The following is a 16,167-nucleotide window of genomic DNA, read 5'->3' as shown; positions in this document are numbered from 1 at the left end:
ACTCAGGTGAACTCTCACAATAAATCTTCTTACCCCCAGAGTACTTTTTAAAATCAGAATTCCATCCAGCTTTCCATGCATTTTATTGTTATTGGACACATTTTATACGTATTCGTATGAATTATTGATATTCAATCAATTTCCGTCATCAAGTACATCAATCATTTCAGTTTACATCGCTGCCAATATAATTTTGTCTTGATAACCCATAATTAAGTTTTGAAGCTTGTAATAAACAAATTGAGTCTGCAAAGCTCCTATGTGCATAGTTCCATTGGCAAACCATATTTCATCGGGCTGCTATTGCAGCACATACGCTGTTACATTTCATGTGACACTCACAAGCAGCTGCAGTTTGCCATATAAGACTGGCCTCAGTGTTTCTCAGAAGTTCACCCAATGAATGACTGGGGTTGTGAATGTCGCTGGCACGCATGGTGTCAGGTTTTGGGTCAAGTGCTGGCACCAACTGACTAGTATGGTTCCTTGCCAGTGCTCTGCCCTACATGGTGAGGTCTCGCATAACACCAGGCAGCTATGTGCCACGCTGAACATACAGTCATAAGACTCCTCTGGCATCTGGAACAGCTCTCCATTCCCTCTCTTTTTCCCTCCCTCCCTCCCCCTCTCTTTTCCCTCATTATTTCTCTCTGTCTATCTATGTTAGTGCAGTCCTAAAAATAAATACTATGGCATTGGTCCCGACTGAGTTCTTCCACTACTATTAACCTCTCTCCCTCTCTCTGCTCCCCCCCACCCCACGCTCCCTCTTTCATTCTCTGCTCACCCCTTTCTCTCGTCACAGTTGCAGAGTTCCTAGTAATATTCCCCTTAGGATTCACAGAAAACTCCCTTTACTTGCCAAAACTCCTGCAGACCTTTTTTTCACTTTCTCCCTCATCATCACACATGTGTAATCCATGTGACCTCCCCTGCAGCCCTGTCTGTCTGTCTTCATCCCATTTTCTCCATCTCTCCCCCAGGAGCACTGTTTCTCTATCACTCTGTGTGTGCATTTGGCTACCAGCAGTTTGGGAACAGTGTTTGTGCATGCGTGAGTGCGTGAATGTGTACTGGGAGCAGTATGGGAACAGTGCCCTCACCCTTAATGTTCTAGAATCTTTATAACTCAAAACGGAAATATATAGTGCCTTCAGAAAGTATTCATACTGCTTGACCTATTCCACAGTTTGTTTTACAGCCTGAATTCAAAATGGATTAAACACAAAACCCCATAATGACAAAGTAAAAACATGTAGAAATATTAGCAAATGAATTGAAAATGAAAAACCGAAATACACTACATGACCAAAATTATGTGGACTCCTGCTTGTTGAACATCACATTCCAAATTCATGGGCATTAATATGGTGGTGGTCCCCGCTTTTCTGCTATAACAGCCTCCACTCTTCTGGGAAGACATTCCACTAGATGTTGGAACATTGCTGCGGGGACCTTCCATTCCTATGACGGTGCCACGTTGAAAGTCACTGAGCTCTTCAGCTCTTCAAACTGTAAATAACATTCAGAACATTCAATGTCTTCTTGGTAAGCAACTCCAGTGTTTATTTGGCCTTGTATTTTAGGTTATTGTCCTGCTGAAAGGTGAATTTGTTTCCCAGTGTCTAGTGAAAAGCACACTGATCCAGGTCTTCCTCTAGGATTTTGCATGTGCTTAGCTCTATTCCATGTATTTTTATTTTAAAAAACCTCCCTAGTCCTTGCCGATGACAAGCATACCCATAACATGATGCAGCCACCACCATGCTTGAAAATATGAAGAGTGGTACCCAGTGATGTGTTTTGTTGGATTTGCCCGTAACATAACACTTTGTATACCGGACATAAAGTTAATTTCTTTGCCACATATTGTGTGTGCCTTATTGCAAACAGGATGCATGCTTTGGAATATTTGTATTATGTACAGGCTTCCTTCTTTTCACTCTGTCATTTAGGTTAGTATTTTGTTAAACCCCTGCAGAAATCATGTTAAACACTATTATTACTGATTCCATGCAATGTATTATGTGACTTGTGAAGCATATTTTGTACTCCTGAATATATATTTGGCTTGCCATAACATAGGGGTTGAATACTCATTGACTCAAGACATTTCAGCTTTAAATTTTTTTGTTGACCTAATGGTGTACAGTGACACAAAATCCATTTTAAATTCAGGCTGTAACACAGCAAAATGTGGGAAAAGTCTACATTTTCTGAAGGCACTGTACCTCAATCAATATGCCTGCCAACTAACACATTTATGAATTAGTCGATTCATCCCTATGTCTTCTTTGGGCGAGATGGGTCTAATTATATCAAACACTGCATTCCACAGTAAGAAACTCATACCAACGATCAAGCATGGTGCTGGTGGTGTGATGGCTTAGCGATGCTTTGCTGCCTTATGACCTGGACGACTTGCCTTAATAGAAGGAGCCATGAATTCTGCTCTGTTTCAGAGAATTCTACAGGAGAATGCCAGGCCATCCGTCTGTGAGCTGAAGCTGAAGTGCAGCTGGGTCATGAAGCATGACAATGATCCAAAACACACAATCGAGTCTACATGAAAATGGCTAAAAAAAGCAACATATTTGACGTTTTGGAATGGCCTAGTCAAAGTCCAGACCTAATCCCAATTGAGATGTTGTGGCAGGACTTGAAACGAGCAGTTCATGGTTGAAAACTCACAAATGTCGCTGAGTTACAGCACTTCTGCATGGAAGAGTGGGCCAAAATTCCTCCACAGTGATGTGAGAGACTGATCAACAACTACAGGAAGTGTTTAGTTGGAGTCATTGCAACTAAAGGTGGCACAACCAGTTATTGAGTGAAAGGGGCAATTACTTTTTCACACAGGGGCATTGGGTGTTGCGTAACTTTGTTAACTAAATAAATAAAGTACGTATACTTATTTTTTTTGTTATTTATAAACTCAGGTTTCCTTGATCTTATATTAGGTTTTGGTTGAAGATTTGATAACATTCAGTATAAAAAAAAATGAAAAAATAGAGAAAATCAGAAAGGGGGCAACTACTTTTTCACAATACTGTCAATCATCAAATCAAATCAAATGTATTTATATAGTCCTTCATACATCAGCTGATATCTCAAAGTGCTGTACAGAAACCCAGCCTAAAACCCCAAACAGCAAGCAATGCAGGTGTTGAAGCACATTGGCTAGGAAAAACTCCCTAGAAAGGCCAAAACCTAGGAAGAAACCTAGAGAGGAACCAGGCTATGAGGGGTGGCCAGTCCTCTTCTGGCTGTGCCGGGTGGAGATTATAACAGAACATGGCCGAGATGTTCAAGTGTTCATAAATGACCAGCACGGTCAAATAATAGGTCTGGGACAGGTAGCACGTCCGGTGAACAGGTCAGGATTCCATAGCCGTAGGCAGAACAGTTGAAATTGGAGCAGCAGCACGGCCAGGTGGACTGGGGACAGCAAGGAGTCATCATGCCAGGTAGTCCTGAGGCATGGTCCTAGGGCTCAGGTCCTCCGAGAGAGAGAAAGAAAGAGAGAATTAGAGAGAGCATACTTAAATTCACACAGGACACCGGATAAGACAGGAGAAGTATTCCAGATATAACAAGCTGACCCTAGCCCCCCCGACACATAAACTACTGCAGCATAAATACTGGAGGCTGAGACAGGAGGGGTCCGGAGACACTGTGGCCCCGTCCGATGTCAATATTACTGCGCCTTCAGAAAGTAGTCACACACTCCAAGTGCACAGAAACACATGTGGCTCTCAGCAACTGTAGGCCCTGCGTGCGTACGTGCGCGTGTGCGTGTGCTGACTGCGAATGAGTCAGGGGTCTGTTTCTCATTCCAACACTGTACACCCTCTATTCCTCTTGCGGTGTCTCTCCATGGTAGAAGGTAGTAGGAGTGGTCACTAACACGGCTTGACACATGGTGTACACTGACCTTTCACACAGATGACCGATCTCCTCATTTGTTCACAACTGTTTACAAATGATCATAATAATTCATTTTGAGCTAAGACCGAGATTTTACACTGGGTGGAAAAAAATACATTGCTGAATAACAAGTCAACAACAATAACAAAATGCTGCATACCAAAGACTTTATAAAGACTTGAATCTATAATAATTGTATTTTTTTCAAAGCATTAATAATGTTCTTTGCTCTGGATAAGCACCATAAAGCCATACTGTTTAAATGTAATGTGAGTTGCACATGACATGATCAAAAAAAATCATTACATGTAACATCTTATGAACTCTAGAAAAATTAGTTAGGCCTATAGATGGTACTTCTAGAGTCGTTTGACACATTTGAAAGGTCCTGTTCTTTTAAGATGTAGCCTATGTTAGGCAAAAAAGGAAGCGAAAAAGTCATTTGTAACAGTTGAGACCCCTCCTTCCTCTTAACTTTTTCCTGTTCTGTGCGCTTCCCCTATCATAGTATAACATTACCACCAAATACATGAAGTTCAACAAAAGCGTTAATTTTAGACATTTAGACAGAATTTTACACACTCCGAGCCAACAAGAATTGCTGGCTCATATATTGACATTAACGACCCACATGGTTTGCCATGAAGCTAAGGGCTGGAGCTTGAGAAATGTAACCATTCGCAAATTCATAGATGGCGCAATGGAGGAACTGACAGTCCATGGGGTCAAGACGATAGTTTTCATAAGTGAAATTCTTCAATAAATAATTAATATTTCTCTGTCTCCTTTGGAGAAAGCAGATTCCAATGGACAAATGTGTGGACCTATTTACCCGTGCTTAATTCCCCAAGAAGAATCAGTTGCATGCTGCCGCCAAAGAGATAAGAAAATCCAGTGTAGTAATCTGTAGAGGAAGAGCCTGGATCACTCCGTAGGGGTATCTGTGCCCTCCACACAGCCCCCTATCACAAAGCCACAGGGGACACAACCCATTTCCCCTGAACCTCTGCCCATAGCAGATCCGTTGAGGCCAACGATGTTGAAATGGGAGGTGGTTTTCATCTCAAACCCCTTCCTTCTTGACCCCATCCTCCTCGCTCCTCGTCTGCGCCACCATGACAGCCATATCGGGGAACGCAGAAAAGACGGCGAGTTCAATCTTGGTTTTATCAAACCAGAGAATTGTTTCTCATGGTCTGAGAGTCCTTTAGGTGCCTTTTGGCAAACTCCAAGAGGGCTGTCATGTGCCTTTTGTATTTTGTATTTGTATTTATTATGGATCCCCGTTAGCTGCTGCCAAAGCAGTTAGTTTTAATGCACTGTATTGCTGGAACAAACTTCTAAATACATTTCATCTTGATGTTCTGGTTCCGTTTGGGCAATTTAAAGCATTATTGGGGACTTATTTGTGGAGGAATGTAACTGTTTTTCTGGTAGATTTGTGATGTTATATTTGTGCTTCCCATGACTGTGTTTTTGTATTTTGATGTGTATATACACTACCGTTGAAAAGTTTGAGGCCACATAGAAATAAAAAATTTTCCCATGAAAACATACATGAAATGAGTTGCAAAATGAATAGGAAAGACGTTGACAAGCTTATAAACAATGATTTTTTACTGAAATAATAATTGTGTCCTTCAAACTTTGCTTTACGACGAAGAATCCTCCATTTGCAGCAATTACAGCCTTCCAGACCATTGACATTCTAGTTGTCAGTTGAGGTAATCTGAAGAGATTTCACCCCATGCTTCCTGAAGCACAAGTTGGATTGGCTTGATGGGCACTTCTTACGTACCATATGGTCAAGCTGCGCCCACAACAGCTCAATAGGGTTGAGATCCGGTCACTGTGCTAGCCACTCCATTATAGACAGAATACCAGCTGACTGCTTCTTCCCTAAATATGTATTGCATAGTTTGGAGCTGTGGTTTGGGTCATTGTTGTAAGAGGAAATTGGTTCCAATTAAGCGCCGTCCACAGGGTAAGGCATGGGGTTGCAAAATGGAGTGATAGCCTTCCTTCTTCAAGATCCATTTTACCCAGTAAATATCTCCCACTTTACCACCACCAACCAAGACCATCACATTGCCTCCACCATGCTTGACAAATGGCGTCAAGCACTCATCTAGCATCTTTTCATATTTTCTGCGTCTCTAGAATGTTCTTCTTTGTGATCCGAACACCTCAAACGTCTGTCCATAATCCTCTTTTTCAATCTTCCTCTGTCCAGTGTCTGTGTTCTTTTGCCCATCTCAATCTTTTCTTTTTATTGGCCAGTTCTTTGCAACTCTGCCTAGAAGGCCAGCATCCGGGAGTCACCTCTTCACTGTTTACGTTGAGACTGGTGTTTTGCGGGTACTATTTAATGAAGCTGCCATTTGAGGACTTGTGAGGTGTCTGTTTCTCAAACTAGACACTCTAATGTACTTGTCCTCTTGGTCAGTTGTGCACCGGGGCCTCCCACTACTCGTTCTATTCCGGTTAGAGACAGTTTGCGCTGTTCTGTGAAGGGAGTAGTAAACAGCGTTGTACAAGTTCTTCAGTTTCTTGGCAATTTCTCACATGGAATAGCCTTCATTTCTCAGAACAATAATAGATTGACAGGTTTCAGAAGAAAGTTCTTTGTTTCTGGACATTTTGAGCCTGTTTCTGGACATTTTGAGCTCCAGATACTCAACTAGTCTAAAGGACAGTTTTATTGATTCTTTAATCAGGACAACAGTTTTTTTCAGCTGCGCTAACATAATTGCAAAAGGGTTTTCTAATGATCAATTGGCCTTTTAAAATGACAAACTTGGATTAGCTAACACAATGTGCCATTGGAACACAGGAGTGATGGTTGCTGATAGTGGGCCTTTGTACGCCTATGTAGATATTCCATTAAAAATCATCCGTTTCCAGCTACAATAGTCATTTACAAACATTAACAATGTCTACACTGTATTTCTGATCAATTTGATGGTATTTAATGTACAAAAAAGTTAGCTTTTCTTTAAAAAACAAGGACATTTCTAAGTGGCCCCAAACTTTTGAACAGTAGTGTATATATATATAGATATATATTTTTTTTGTGTGTGTGTATAATGTGAATATTTATGTTGTATCACACAGAGCGTATTTGAAAAAGAGACCTAGGTCTCAACATGTCTTCCCTGTTAAATAAAGGTAAATATATATTTTTGTATGTGTTTATTGTGACAATGTATTTGAACTTTACATCTTCGTAAGTTCAACACAATGCACATCACTGTCCCACTGCTTATTGTTGTCTATTCAACATAAAGAGTTTGACCCACAGTCACAAAGGCCAACGTAAGTGGGGAAACGTATCCACGTTCTCCTGTGTTGTCTGGTGTATACTAGAGATTTCACTGCAAAAAAATGGTCACACTGACTGACCGTAGTAGCAAGTGGAGCACATCGGCCTATATGCGGCTGGCATCCATAGTACGGTAAATGCCGTTACAATGCCCTATCTATGATTATGTCAACTGAGTTATCCCAGCTGTCAGCCATCATAACTTTCTCTATTCATGTGTGCAAACAAAGATCAGTAGCCTTTGTCTGCTAAGTCATGTCAACTCCTGCCTACCCCACCCTTACTACACAGCTATATGCAGCATTATATCAGCATTTCACTCTGCAACATTGTCGAGTTCCAGGTATGGGATGTACAGTCAACAAATGTCTGTGTTCATTTTGTAATAAATGGTTTCTGTTAAACCGTTGAAAAAAGAATGGAACAATGACAGTCTATGTTTGATTCACATGATCTTGCACTACTACCCTATAACAAGCTCTGCTATTGTGTCTCCATATCCTCCTATAGGCATATGGGAGCTATTGCTGGGTTAGCTGCCTGCCAGTAATGCTATCAAGTGGCCTAAGACTTCAATATATTCCCAACAGAGACTGGTTTCTCTGATGTATACCACAAAGCATGTATACCACACATAGCGCCCACCACATAAAAACGGGCCCGAAATGTACACCAAAATTAAGTCCCCCACCACCCCCAAAATAGTTTATCCATGGCACAGAAAGAAACATTTCTCTACTAGTAAGTCACTGACAAGAAAATGTTAGGATGTTTACAGACCTCAAGCTAAGAGAAGCCTCCTATGATATAGATTATAGGCCCTCGATTATTGACCCTCAATGCTCAAAAACTTGATTCTGAACAGCTTGAACAAGTAGTCTCTGTTCTCTCATAACATGATGATAACTCAAATGTATTTTCCATATATATATAAACTTTTGGCAAACGGAAAGAGCACAGTCTCTGGCCTTTGATGTGCTTGTTCCAGTGATCTAACCCAAACCATCGTCCAAACCTGTCACGTTAATTGGTAGTCCGAAAGCAAAGTTATACTCTGAATTTGTTTGGCAAGCGTTTGTGGAAAGATCATCAGTGTTTTATATTGCAATGTCATACGCATTGAGAATAGATAGACAAATGTTATTGAACTTTTCTCACAGGCCTATAATGGGAACTCTAAGCCACGGTCCATTGATAAAAGGCCATGTTCCGCATAAATGGCCTACATAATAAAACTCTTGTGTTTGTCAAATTAATCCATCCAGTACATTTCAGCGAGAAATGTGGTAATAAATTTTTTTCAATTCATTTAAATATCAAATAGGCCCATGGTGAGGTTTGTAGGTAGCTAGGGAGAAAACAGCAGCCTTATGGCACTTACATTATCCAAGCTGAGGATGTGAGCAAAGTTAGTTATTTGGTTTCTACAGGCAACTCTGGTTCAGTGGGCCAGTCCGACAGCAGAATCTAGGTGGCCCATTAACCCACTCTTTCAGCTCACCCATATTAGCTTAGGCTTATTGAGCTTGAGCCAGCAAGTCCTCATTAACAGCTTATTCTCCTTGAAGAGGGTTGAAGCATTGGTACCGGGTCGAAATATCATAATTTTCACATGTACATAAGCTTTTCAAATCCCATTAGCAACAGGAATGTCACGAGCTGAGAGAGGGTTCGGGTGACATTCTTGCTTCGCAGCTCAAATGTACCATATATGTTAGCTATTAAAAATATTGCCTAGTTAGACCATTATTATGGTTCCAGCTGGCTGATAGGCGTTATTGGGTAGGTAATGTTAAGCATAGCAGAGAATTTTGACCAACCTTTCATTGGCAAGATATTTCCTTAATTTGACACATATCTTCTAAACTTCTAGTTGCAGGGGTTCTTAATTAATTAAATAAAAAATTGCTCCATGAAGTAATCCAGAGGGAGAGGCGAAGCGAGAGGGATAACTCGGTCTTCTCCAGCAGGTGTGGTTTTAAAAAAAGGGTTTGTTTGGAAGTCAATTAGAGTGTTGAATTTGGTCAACAAACATGTTTATGGCTTATTTGTTAGGTGAGGTTCATTTGATCGAATATATTGTAATGCTAAGGTTGTTAGGAATGTTCTGATTTAAGTAGGACACGTGGCATCCTGGAAACGTTGCGAAAAAACACTTTATATCGGAGTTGTCTCTGTTACTGCTAATCGGGACGTCCTGACCATAAACCCCAGCCCTTACCTAACCAATTTAATATTTTGACTTCAAAGAGGGGAGACATCCCAAAGATCCCAGATAGCAAGGGCCGTTGTGGTTATTCATACGCATATCTTCCTTCTCATTGGCTAGAATGGATCCCCTGACCTGGCCTCCTCCTGGCTGCCTTTCATTTTTGAATATATTTATTTTGATTGTTAGAGCAAAATCTTCTCTCATTGGGCAGATTTGATTATACTGAGCCAGGTAGCACTGGTCTATGGCAGTGACATGACCGGGAAAAAGCGGTCAGGGAGGAGCGCCCTTCTCAAATTGAACAGTAATCTGCGCTGCTCAGTCGTGTTGTCAACAAGGCAGCTTGCGGCATCATCCAGAAACAACCCTAACCCTAACCCCAGAAACATACAACATCTCTTTTCCATAAAATGTATGTTTGACCTTTCTTACTAGTGTAATGAAACAGCAGGGAGCAGGTCTCGAACCGTTGACCTTCGACCTTCGCTATCGACTGTGCCGCAAAAGAGTACTCCTGCGGCAGAGTCGATTTCCGCGCTTATAAACCAAGGGTCGTTACATTACTCCCTCCTTTCAAAGAGCGCGTCCTCGCGCTAGCTTGCGACTCTACGTCTTACAGGAACGCGCTCACCGGCCAAGCACACGCACTGTCGTGGATGCAAGGTCCGATCACTTTTGACACCAATGTAATGAAACAGCAGGGAGCAGGTCTCGAACCCTCGACCTTTGAGCCCGAGGTCCGGCGCACTATCGACTGTGCCGCAAAAGCATGCTCCTGCGGCAGAGTCGATTTTCGCGCTTATAAACCAAGGGTCGTTACACTAGTTTTCATTGGGAAGGCAGATAAGGCATTTTTATCAAACACAATCACTTTTGCATGTGACAACAGAATCCTACTCATTACTCCATGTGTTTAAGTATGGCACTTTTGTTTTGAGCCGACTGCACCGTGGCCTTTGAACGAGGCACCTGGCTCACACCGGTGGGTAACCCGGTTCCAAAACGAATGCAATCAACTTTCACCTGGTGAAAAACTCGGGTCTCGTGCCAGATCAATCGAATCGCCTCAATTTGAGACAGGTGGGTGTCCTACCCATAGTGCTGAATGTTATGATGACACTCACCTGTCAAGATCAATGAGAAGATTTGAAATAGACAAGGCATATTATATAGAGCTAGGTAGCAAGCTAAACAAAATGTCTGCATTCTCCTGACATATTAACTTACTAGCAAAATTAGCTAGCTAGTTAGCTGAATGCTAACACCAGCCAAAGTTATCTGAACCATAATGTTAGCTAGATTGCTTTTCAGCCTACCTTGGAACAAACCATATCATTCAAATCATTCGTTAAATGAAAAAAAGCTAATTGCGACTGAAAAAGTTGTTAATTTATTGGGCAGTTGATGCTTGCATTCCTGCTCGCTTTTGCATTGAAATAAATTCCAGTGTTCTGAGATTCCCTTAAAGCTAAAGCATAAATTTCAGAGTAACCGGCTTCTACTGCAATTTCAGATAAAAACTCAATAAAACAAGTCTCTGATAAAAGGAAAATGTCTATACATTTCAGCTGTTTCAAAAACATTGCTCTGCAATTACGATTTTTACTATAGGACGGTTGGGCTCAACAAGAACATTCTGTTTACACTGCACTGCTTGGGGGATAAATGTCGGGCGAGGGACGTGCTGGACCTCTGGAGGTGGCGGTCGAGACGTGGCAAGTTCGCAAGTTTACACTTCAGTAAAAGGATATATATTCTCTGGATTTTTTCCTAATACCTCTCAAGAATTTCCTTCTTGTCAATGTGAAAAGGACCAAAGACTGAGCTGATCTCATAAAGCCTGCGCTTAGACAGGCAATGCAAATCTGATATTTTTTCCACAAATTGGTCTTTTGACCAATCACATCAGAACTTTTCACATCAGATCTTTTTCAGAGCTGATATGATTGGTCAAAAGACCAATTAGTGAAAGAAATATCAGAATTGGGCTGCATGTCTAAATGCAACCATATATAATTATTCTTGCTATTTAAGGTAGCCTACTGATTGGCACACTGATTACAGCTGAGGAAATATCAGTGAATGGGTATGAAAGTTGCTCACTAGCTCAGTTTCCATCCAATTTGCAACAGATTTTCATGCAAATATAATAAATCTACATTTTAAAAAAAGAGGCGTGTTTCCATCAGATTGGGTGCGTTCGACATTGCAGCCGACTTAAAAGGCGAACTGATCTACAAATCACCTTGCATCATAAATAACTACTCAATATTATTTGTAGATCAGTCAGTCAGTCACAATTTAAAAATGATACATCACGGTTTTGATGCTCTCGAACACTGACTTTGTTGCAGATAAAAGGCTGTGCGTGATGATGTAGTGGACATTAAAAAAAATACTTTTGCACTTAAGGATGCACTCAAACTTTTGTATCATTTCAGCCAGTAGTTTTGAAAGTGATGCTCACTGTTTTTCATCCAATTGTGTACTTTGCCATCCATTTCGTGTGATATGTTCCGAATTTTGCAATTCGTACGATATCATAAGTTTTTTGCCATTTGTGTGATACGATGACTATATGATTAAAGTGCCGCTGGAAATGGTTTTGGAGTGCCATTTACGGGGCACTCTTTCCTCTGGTCTGAAAACAATATCCCAATGTCCCAGGGCAGTGATTGGGTACATTGCCTTGTGTAGGGTGATGTCTTTCGGATGGGAAGTTAAACAGGTGTCTTGACTCTCTGTGGTCACAACATTTATTGTAAGAGTAGGGGTTTAGGGGTTAACCCCGGTGTCTTGGCTAAATTCCCAATCTGACACTCATACCATCATAGCCACTTAATCTCCCCAGCTTCCAATTGGCTCATTCCTCCTTTCCCCTGTAATTGTTCCCCAGGTCGTTGCTGTAAATGAGAATGTGTTCTCAGTCAACTTAACTGGTAAAATAAGGATAAAATAAAAATGACATCAAACTTGTGACTCTATAAACTTGTTGGATGCAATTGCTGTTTTGGTTGTGTTTCAGATTATTTTGTGCCCAATTGAAATGAATGATAAGTAATGTATTGTGTCATTTTGGATTCACTTTTATTGTAAATAAGAATATAATATATTTCTAAACAGTTCTACATTAATGTGGATGCTACCATGAATACGGATAGTCCTGAACGAATCGTGAATAATGATGAGCGAGAAAGTTACAGACGCACAAATATCATACCCCCACGACATGCTAACCTCTCACCATTACAATAACAGGGGAGGTATGATTTTTCATTCAGGATTATCCATAATCATTGTAGCATAGAAGTCTTTAAAAACATTGTATTCTTATTACAATAAAAGTGACTCCAAAATGTGTGTATCCCGGAGTGCATATTTAAGTTTTCATTTACCGAATAAAAAACATGAGCTTAATTCTACTCTACCAATAGTTTTGTCACAAAAACTGTTGCGATAAATGACAAATTTGCCCAATCTGGTTTTCGTGCTAGCCTCCGACAGCCGCTAGTGAGCGGTATTTACCTATCTTTTGACGATTTCACTATCGTCTGGAAGTAATATGCCCAGCCGGTAATTAATTTGTGTCCCCTGCCGACCAGCTCGTACATAAAACATCCCACATTCAGGCTGCAAAGGCGTCTGTTTCCTCCTTAACTTGATTTAATGGGGGGCTGTAAAATACATTTTTGAAAAAAATATGCATACCTTCTTAACAGATGTTTCACCACCATGCTAGAGTGGCTAATGCTGCTTCCATTATTTGCTTCCTGGAATTCAACCAATCAGGGTTTTTTATACCTGGTCTGATTGTTTCAAAATAAAAGTTGCGCTTACTGAACAAGTAATTTTTCATGACATATTGGATTTATTGGCATGAGCTCGTTTATAGAACATTAATCACAGTTTGAATGCGATCAATAAAGCATTTATGAAGTTAAAACATAATTTAGGATACAATACATTTATTTTTCACCCCAGATGCAATATGCAATTCATGTAATGATTGTTTTGTTTACAGATTTATTCAATTGCATGTTCATAAACTTCTGCAATCTGAAAAGTTTAATTAATAGTCAATACATAATGAATACCAATAAAAGCATTGGCTCATTAACATCTGCCATAGTCTTTGAAATGGGCCCAATATCAGTGCTTTGACTTTGAGATGTGTTGTTTTAGTTGTGCTTTCACTAACTAATATTGAACTACCACAGGTTACACCTGGCGCCAACGGAGATGGTGGCCTCGCGATTAGCTCTTATGAAACTTTGCGGTATTTCGTTTTTTAATGTATTATTTTTTACATTATTAGCTCATGCAATGTTTTGTGTCATTACATACAGCCGGTAAAAAAAATTGCATATCAGAGCGGCGGTAACTTACCAGAACTACCAGCATTACGACCAGGAATACGACTTCCCACGAAGCAGATCCTTTGTTCGTTCTCCCCAGGGCAATTGAACTGATTCCAGAGGCCGACCCAAAACATCGCCAGCGGAGGACAGGAACTCGGAGCGGCTTGCTGGTTCGACTTAGGAGGCACGCACACTACCCACCGCTTCCGAGTATATTACTTGCTCAGTCTTTGGATAACAAAGTTGATGAGCTCAGGGCAAGGATTTCTTTCCAGAGAGACATCAGGGCCTGTAACATACTTTGTTTCACCGAAACGTGACTCTCTCTGTATATTCTATCAACATTGGTCCAGCCAGAGGGATTCTCAGTTCATCGTGCAGACAGGAATAAATATCTCTCCTGGAAGCAGAAGGGCAGAGGTGTGTGTTTCATGATTAACGACTCATGGTGTAATTATAGTAACATACAGGAACTCAAGTCTTTCTTTTCACTCAACCTAGAATACATCACAATCACAATATTATCTCCCAAGAGAATTCACCTCGGTCATAGCCATGACCGTTTATATCCCCCCTCAAGCCTATACCACGACGGCCCTTTAAGAACTCCACTGGACTTTATGCAAACTGAAAACCACATATCCTGAGGCTGCATTTATTGTAGCTGGGGATTTTAACAAAGCAAATTTGAGGACTAGGCTGCCGAAGTTCTATCAACATCAAATCAAACTTTATTTGTCACATCCGCCGAAAACAACAAGTGGAGATCTTACCATGAACTTCTTACTTACAAGCACTTAACCAACAGTGAAGTTCAAGAAGACTTAAGAAAATATTTACCAAATAACTAAAGTTAAAAAAAATATAATAATAACTAAAAGTAACACAATAACACAACAATAACGAGGCTATATACAGGGGGTACCGAGTCAGTGTGCGGGGGTACAGGTCAGTTGAGGTAATTTGTACATATAGGTAGAGGTGAAGTGACTATACATAGATAATAAACAGTGAGTAGCAGTAGTGTACAAAACCAAATTCATGTAGTACCTACATGCGAGTACATGTAGGTACTATTCAACAATGGTCTGACCAATCAGAATCCACGCTTCGGGAATGTTTTGATCCCGTGGACTGGGATATGTTCCGGGTAGCTTGCGAAAGTAATTTAGATGAATACACTGAAACGGTGACTGAGTTTATCAGGAAGTGCAGAGGAGATGTCATACCCACTGTGACTATTAAAACCTACACTAACCAGAAACCGTGGATAGATGGCAGCATTCGCGAGAAACTGAAAGCGCTATAACCACCGCATGGCAAGGTGACTGGAAATATGGCAGAATACAAAAAATGTAGTTATTCACTTCGCAAGGCAATCAAACAGAAAAAACGTCAGAATAGAGACAAAGTGGAGTTGCAATTCAACGGCTCGGACACAAGACATTTGTGGCAGGGACTGCAGACAATCACGGACTACAAAAGGAAAACCAGCCACATCAATGACACCGACATCTTGCTCCTGGACAAGGTAAACACCTTCTTCACCCACTTTGAGGATAACACAGTGCCACCGACGCGGCCCGTTACCAAGGACTATGGGCTCTCCTTCTCCGTGGCTGATGCGAGTAAAACATTTAAACGTGTTAACCCTCGCAAGGCTGCTGGCCCAGACGGCATCCCTAGCCGCGTCCCCAGAGCATTCGCAGACCAGCTGGCTGGTGTGTTTATGGGAAATCTCTCTCTATCCCAGTCTGCTTTCCCCACACGCTTCAAGATGGCCACCATTGTTCCTGTACCCAAGAAAGCAAAGGTAACTGAACTAAATGACTATCGCCCCGTAGCACTCACCTCTGTTTTGAGAGACTAGTCAAGGATCATCTACCTTACCTGCCACCCTAGACCCACTTCAATTTGCTTACCGCCCCAATTGTTCCACAGACGATGCAATTGCCATCACTCTGCACATTGCCCTATCCCATCTGGACAAGAGGAATACCTATGTAAGAATGCTGTTCATTGACTATAGCTCAGCATTCAACACCATAGTACCCTCCAAGCTCATCATTAAACTCGAGGCCCTGGGTCTGAACGCCACCCTGTGCAACTGGGTCCTGGACTTCATGACAGATCGTTTCCTACCTTCTCCAGGTGGAGAAGGTAGGAAACAACACCTCCACTTCGCTGATCCTCAACACTGGGGTGCCCCACAAAGGTGCATGCTCAGCTCCTTCCTGTACTCCCTGTTCACCCATGACTGCGTGGCCAAGCACACCTCCAACTCAATCATCAAGTTTACAGACAACACAACAGTAGTAGGCTTGATTACCAACAATGACGGGACAGCA

The 16,167-nt window shown here is 41.3% G+C and overlaps 1 long non-coding RNA gene across 1 annotated transcript; it reads right to left on the bottom strand.

The window, feature by feature from the left end:
* Positions 1-643: 643 nt before the first annotated feature.
* LOC139413190 (uncharacterized) lies at positions 644-14,038 on the bottom strand. The gene is made up of 2 exons (XR_011634774.1): positions 13,848-14,038; positions 644-3,500 (listed from the first exon to the last, which is right to left on the bottom strand). It is a non-coding gene; the product is annotated as an uncharacterized lncRNA (long non-coding RNA).
* Between the last annotated feature and the right edge of the window lie 2,129 nt (positions 14,039-16,167).

Source organism: Oncorhynchus clarkii, chromosome 7, assembly GCF_045791955.1.
Source record: "Oncorhynchus clarkii lewisi isolate Uvic-CL-2024 chromosome 7, UVic_Ocla_1.0, whole genome shotgun sequence".
In the NCBI taxonomy this organism is placed as follows: domain Eukaryota; kingdom Metazoa; phylum Chordata; class Actinopteri; order Salmoniformes; family Salmonidae; genus Oncorhynchus; species Oncorhynchus clarkii.
Note: the sequence above shows the minus strand (reverse complement) of the source record. Positions and strands in the feature narration are given on the sequence as shown.